At 40.6% G+C, this 6,227-nt stretch overlaps 1 long non-coding RNA gene across 1 annotated transcript; it reads right to left on the bottom strand.

Annotated features, from left to right (window-relative positions):
* Positions 1-4,691: 4,691 nt before the first annotated feature.
* Positions 4,692-5,898, bottom strand: LOC127154220 (uncharacterized). The gene is made up of 3 exons (XR_007825459.1): positions 5,633-5,898; positions 5,382-5,467; positions 4,692-4,883 (listed from the first exon to the last, which is right to left on the bottom strand). It is a non-coding gene; the product is annotated as an uncharacterized LOC127154220 (long non-coding RNA).
* Between the last annotated feature and the right edge of the window lie 329 nt (positions 5,899-6,227).

The following is a 6,227-nucleotide window of genomic DNA, read 5'->3' as shown; positions in this document are numbered from 1 at the left end:
TGCCACTAGAGGCCGCTTTGACATTTACATCACACTGACTGTTACACCACACCCCGGACTACGTTCCCCTTCAGCCATTGTGGCTATCACCTGTACCCAATCAGAGACACTATTTAAACCCCGGACTTCCTCTCAGTGATCGCCGAGTATTGGTTTGCGTTTAGCACTTACTTGTGTGTTAGCAACTGTATGGAGCCCTAAGTCAGTCAGTTTCCTAGTCTGTCTAGTCTAGTCTAGTCTAGACTTGTTCCTAGTCATCCGAGCCTTGAACCTTTGCATTGTTATATCGTCTTGTCTGTCTCGCTGCCTGGCTTTGAAACCCTCGCCTGTCTGGACTATTCTATTGCCTCGTCCTTTGGATAACATTCGCCGTGGATCGACCCTCGCCTGTGTTTCGGATTACTCTTTTGTCTTGCTGTCTATATACCTGTCTGCCAATGTCTGACCCTGCCTGTAATGACCATGTCTTTGTCAACACGACATCACGGTAACGCCGGCCGTGCAACCCGCTCGTCAAATGACGGCCGCGCCGGAGCGCGCTCATGCAATGGCGGTGGCTACGGTGCCCATTCACAAAATGGCGGCCGCGCCGGTGCGCGCTCATGTAATGGTGGCGACACCGGAGCCAGCGCACAAAGCTCCGTCATGTTACTGCGGCCATATCAGAGCCAAGCAAAGCTGAAGCTGTGTTTCCCGAGTCCAGTCAAGTTGCAGTTGTGTTTCCCGAGTCAAGTCAAGATACAGCTGTTGTTCCTGTGTCAAGTCAAGTTACAGCTGTGTTTCCCATGTCAAGTCAAGTTAAAGCTGTGATTCCTGAGCCAAGTCAAGTCAGAGCTGTCGTTCCTGTGTCAAGTCAAGTTGCAGCTGTGTTTCCCGAGTCAAGTCAAGTTACAGCTGCTGCTCCAGAGTCAAGTCAAGCGACAGCTGTGGATACGGCCGCTGTTCCTGTGTCAAGTCAAGTTAAAACTGTGTTTCCTGTGTGAAGTCAAGTCAGAGCCGCTCTTCCTAAGTCAAGTCAAGTTACAGCTGTTGTTCCAGCGTCAAGTCAAGTTAAAGCTGTGTTTCCTGTGTCAAGTCAAGTCAGAGCTGCTCTTCCTAAGTCCAGTCAAGTTACAGCTGTTGTTCCTGTGTCAAGTAAAGCTACAGCTGTATCTCCCAAGTCAAGTCAAATTACAGCTGTCGTTCCTGTGTCAAGTCAAGTTACAGCTGTGTTTTCTGAGCCAAGTCAGAGCTGTCGTTCCTGTGTCAAGACGACATACAGCTGTGTTTCCCATGTCAAGTCAAGTTAAAGCTGTGATTCCTGAACCAAGTCAAGTCAGAGCTGTCGTTCCTGTGTCAAGACAAGTTACAGCTGTGTTTCCTGTGTCAAGTCAAGTCAGAGCTGCTCTTCCAAAGTCAAGTCAAGTTACAGCTTTATTTCCTCTGTCAAGTCGCGTCACGGTTGTATTTCCTGTGTCAAGCAACGTCAAAGCTGCCATTCCTGAGCCAAGTAAAGTCAAGACTGTGGTTCCTGTGTCAAGCAGAGTCAAAGCTGCCGTTCCTGAGTCAAGTAAAGTCAAAACTGCGGTTCCTGTATCAAGCAAAGTCAAAGCTGTGGTTCCTGTGTCAAGCAAAGTCAAAACGGATTTTCCTGAGCCAAGTCAAGTCACAGTTGCTCGTTGCGAGCCAAGTCAAATCACGGCAGTTCTTAATGAGCCAAGTCAAGTTATTGCTGTTGTTTCTGAGTCAAGTCACATCTCGTCTGCCCGCCCAGAGCCAAGTCACGTTTCGTCTGTCTGTCCAGAGCCTTCTCACGTCACGTCTGACCTCCCAGAGCCCCGTCATGTCTCGTCTGTCTGCCCAAAGCCTCATCACGTCTCATCCGACCTCCTAAAGTCTCGTCACGTTTCGTCTGCCTGTCCAGAGCCAAGTCACGTCTCGTCAGACCACCCAGTGCCTCGTCACGTTTCGTCTGTCTGTCCAGAGCCTAGTTACATCTCGTCTGACCTCCCAGAGCCCCGTCACGTCATGTCTGCCAGTATGGTGGCAATCACCATTCTCAGTATGTGGGCCGCACACTATGCTCCAGAGGTCTTGTCTGTTCACAAGTCTGCTCCAGAGGTCCTGTCTGTCACCAAGTCTGCGCCAGAGGTCTCGCCTGTTCACAAGTCTGCCCCAGAGGTCTCACCTGTTCACGAGTCAGCTCAGGAGCTTCACTCCTGAACGTCAGTCCGCTTGCCACCAGAGGCCGCTTTGACATTTACATCACACTGTTACACCACACCCCGGACTACGTTCCCCATCAGCCACTGTGGCTATCACCTGTACCCCATCAGAGACACTATTTAAACCCCGGACTTCCTCTCAGTGATCGCCGAGTATTGGTTTGCGTTTAGCACTTACTTGTGTGTTAGCAACTGTACGGAGCCCTAAGTCAGTCAGTTTCCTAGTCTGTCTAGTCTAGTCTAGTCTAGTCTTGTTCCTAGTCATCCGAGCCTTGAACCTTTGCATTGTTATATCGTCTTGTCTGTCTCGCTGCCTGGCTTTGAAACCCTCGCCTGTCTGGATTACTCTATTGCCTTGCCCTTCGGATAACGTTCTCTGTGGATCGACCCTCGCCTGTGTTTCGGATTACTCTTTTGTCTAGCTGTCTATATACCTGTCTGCCAATGTCTGACCCTGCCTGCAATGACCATGTCTTTGTCTCGTCCTGTAAATAAAAGTTTGCAGATGGATCCTCACGCTTCATCTCTACCTCCGTAACAGGCATATTGTTATATTAATTATGTTTTCTCTTGGTTTACCTGCACTAGGCTTAAGTCTTGAAGATGTAGATCCATAACTTGAGGCTGCTGTAGATTTGCAGTTTGAAATGTTTTCGAGCTGTCTCTGGATCTCTTGCTTCCAAGAATAAACTTCTTCAATACTTATTTAAAATGACAGAGAATTCAGATTGAAGTCTTTCCATTTGAAGAAGCAACAACTGTAATTCTATCAAGTAACTCACCTATGATCACAATGATCAGAAGACCATTCAACAGAGCAGATATGAGGGTAAAAGTCTGACACTGTGTGAGATTCGTCACTGTATGATTCTGGATTTCTGCAGTATATTCGGTAGGATATTATATGTTCAGTACTGTGAAGGGTTTAACATGTTTATTTTTCTAATCTGAAAAGGTGAAATGTAAAACATCACTGAATTGTTACTCAACAGTGATGTACAGTCTTGTGCCACTGCTGTATTTTGGAGGAGTGTCTGTGGTCGCACAGTAATAAAGTCCTAAATCATCAATAGTGACATTATTTATGAACAGATGAGGTTTACTTTGCACTCAATATTTATGTTTAAATTTCTTATTGTAATAATGAGGAGGTGTGAAAAAGTGTGTAATTTCAGAACTGGATCTGGTAGTTTTAGCAAAAATCAGTTGACCTCATTTACATTAAACCTACAGTTTAACAATTCTAGAAAGGAATTTTATCTTCATAACTGCTTGTATTGTATGGTTCAAGATTAAGGATTTTTTATTGCATGATGTTTCTTGAAACTTGTTGAGAAACTACTTCAGCTCTGAGAAACCTCATTACCCTGTGGTTTACACGCAACTCACTGCTAGTTTGAAACAAGAGCTGTAAAAGGAAGATCTCCATTCAGAACAGGAACATTTCATCACAGACAAGATCATTAATATTATCTAGCACACCACAGCCCTGTTGAAAAAAACAGTATAGCCAGGTAGGTTTTGGTGCTGGTATGCTGGATTTAGCTGGTTTATGCTGGTCCTTACCTGGTCATGTGCTGGTCCAGGACCAGCTTAAAACAGCATACCAGCACCAAAACCCACCTGGCTATACTGTTTTTTTTTTCAACAGGGGTGTGGTGTGCTAGATAATATTAATGACCTAACCAGCATATGTTCAACAGGGAGAGTATCTACCACACTGCATATTTGGAAACATAACAATTCACAAAGCAGCAAACATATGAAGAGTTCAGATGCAAAAGCCTCTAAATCCATCTGACGTTTTTCTTTAAAATGAGCATTTATTTCTGGCTACTTTATATAGGTTTCTATGTAAGTGCTGGTACTTATGATTGGGCTGAGGCTCGATTTTAGTGAGTTTGAAGTAAAAGTATTTGATGGACGTATAATATGTGTCAGGAGCATTCACTCACTATCATTATCTCATTTTTGACTGAAATGGCTTTTAGCTGGTTTTGCATCTGAACTCTTCATATACATGGCAACACACACACACAAAAAAAAAAAAAAAAAAAGGCTAAAAAACCTTGTCATAAGTTCACAGTTCAACTTTGCAATTAACACCAACAAAACTTTAAGTGGCATATTTACAACGCTTGTGACAACTTACTCTTGTGCCAAACAGCCACAGTGTCCACTGTTTTACTTTCAACCAATAAGAATTGTAATTATATTTTTATATAGAACATTAATCTTAGATGCAGTGACAAATCATCACAGATCTGATCATGACTCTGAACTCCTAGTTTTCATTGAACTGAATGTTTGTGAAAGAAACATTTAAATAAAAAGCAAAATCAACTTTGTTTCAAATTTGATTTAAAAATGTCTTTCTCTTCAATATCTCTCTTCTAAATTTTAAATATGTAGATATATTCACTTATGTTTTTTACTAGGTTAAACATTTTAAAATAATATACCAATGAATTGATTGAAAATATGAAATTCTACAAATGGAATTACAGAAATGTCAAACTTTAATACACATTTTTAATATTCAAAGTATATTTATCAAACATACTACATTTTAAACTACTTCTTATTCACGGTTTTCATTGGCTGTAAAAGAGAATAGGTGGTCTGGTCCTGGCAAGGCCTGCTTTCTCTGGGGCGAATGGGATAATCAATTTCAGCGTACTGAAAGATTAAAATATTAGCAATGAATGCCCATATTTGTAAGACAAACTGTACAGTCAGCTGATTATTGTCAGAAAATAAGTCCCTGATATGAAATACTCTTATATAGTGCTGAAGGGGTTTGTTTTGCAATAATCACAATCATAATAATCACTATTTTGCAGTAGTCACTGCACTGCTTTTTAGCTAATGAATTAATAGATCAACATGAAATAGCATCAGAAATCTGACAAATTGCTTATGATTATCTGAGTAGGACAGCGCAGACTTATATAAGATATATAAAACTAGTGCAACCCACAACAATTGAAAGTACATTCAGCAGTCATTATACTGTATATAATTATTTGAGTACACAATGTCACAACTGACCAATCAAACAACATACTATGTGCAAATAATATGTTGTTGTAGTTCAAATAATGCATCATGAATATACTATTTAAAAAAAGCTACTTTTTAAATTTAAGCTAATGTTAATTACATAATCATTCTTACCTGTGTATCTGCTGCCGTGGTGGTTTGAGGGTTGTTTGAAATATTTGTACATTTTCTAGTTGCATGAAGGTAGCGAATCACCAAAGCTGAAACAGCATTAAATGAAACATCATTGTATTTTAACAACTTCTGGTTGTAAGAATACATATGATATTGCATATGATGTTACATTTGTGTGGATTTAGTGTTTGTCTCCTTTTATAGTAAGTTCAAAGAGACAGGAGATAGAGGGGAAAAAGAAAAAAACAAACCTATTAAAGTGATGATCAAAAGCACATTGAGCAGGGCAGATGAGATGATGATGATGATCAGATTTCTCCACGATTTATTATGTTGTGAAGCATCATGTGGCTTAAATTCTGAAGTCTGATTCCTTTGGACAGACTCTGTAAAATGGGAAGATTTTAGATATCAGTCTTTATTCAATTACAATCTTTGACAAAACTAATCAAATTATTAGTTATTAATGTAATTATCTTTAACACAGTATATTTTCATATAGAGCACAAATCTTATGTATTTAAAATATCCAATGTAAGACAATCACTCACCGCTGATGTAGATTTTGGTGCCGTTGCTGATTTTTTGTGGTTCACTAGTTTTGACACAATAATAAACTCCTAATTCATCAGTGCTGATATTTTTGATGAACAGACGACTGTTAATTTTCACTAAGTATTTGTGTTTGGAGATGCTGTTTTCATATTCAGCTGCTTCAGATATCCTATCAAAAGTACGTAAGATTAACACTGGAGGATCCGGTAATTTGTGTTTGTACCAGTAAATCTCCTCTATAGCAAGATCACAGGTTATATTCACATCAGCTCCTAAAGTTACTTCTGTGTT

The sequence above is a fragment of the Labeo rohita genome, chromosome 22 (genome assembly GCF_022985175.1).
Source record: "Labeo rohita strain BAU-BD-2019 chromosome 22, IGBB_LRoh.1.0, whole genome shotgun sequence".
Taxonomy (NCBI): Eukaryota; Metazoa; Chordata; class Actinopteri; order Cypriniformes; family Cyprinidae; genus Labeo; species Labeo rohita.
Note: the sequence above shows the minus strand (reverse complement) of the source record. Positions and strands in the feature narration are given on the sequence as shown.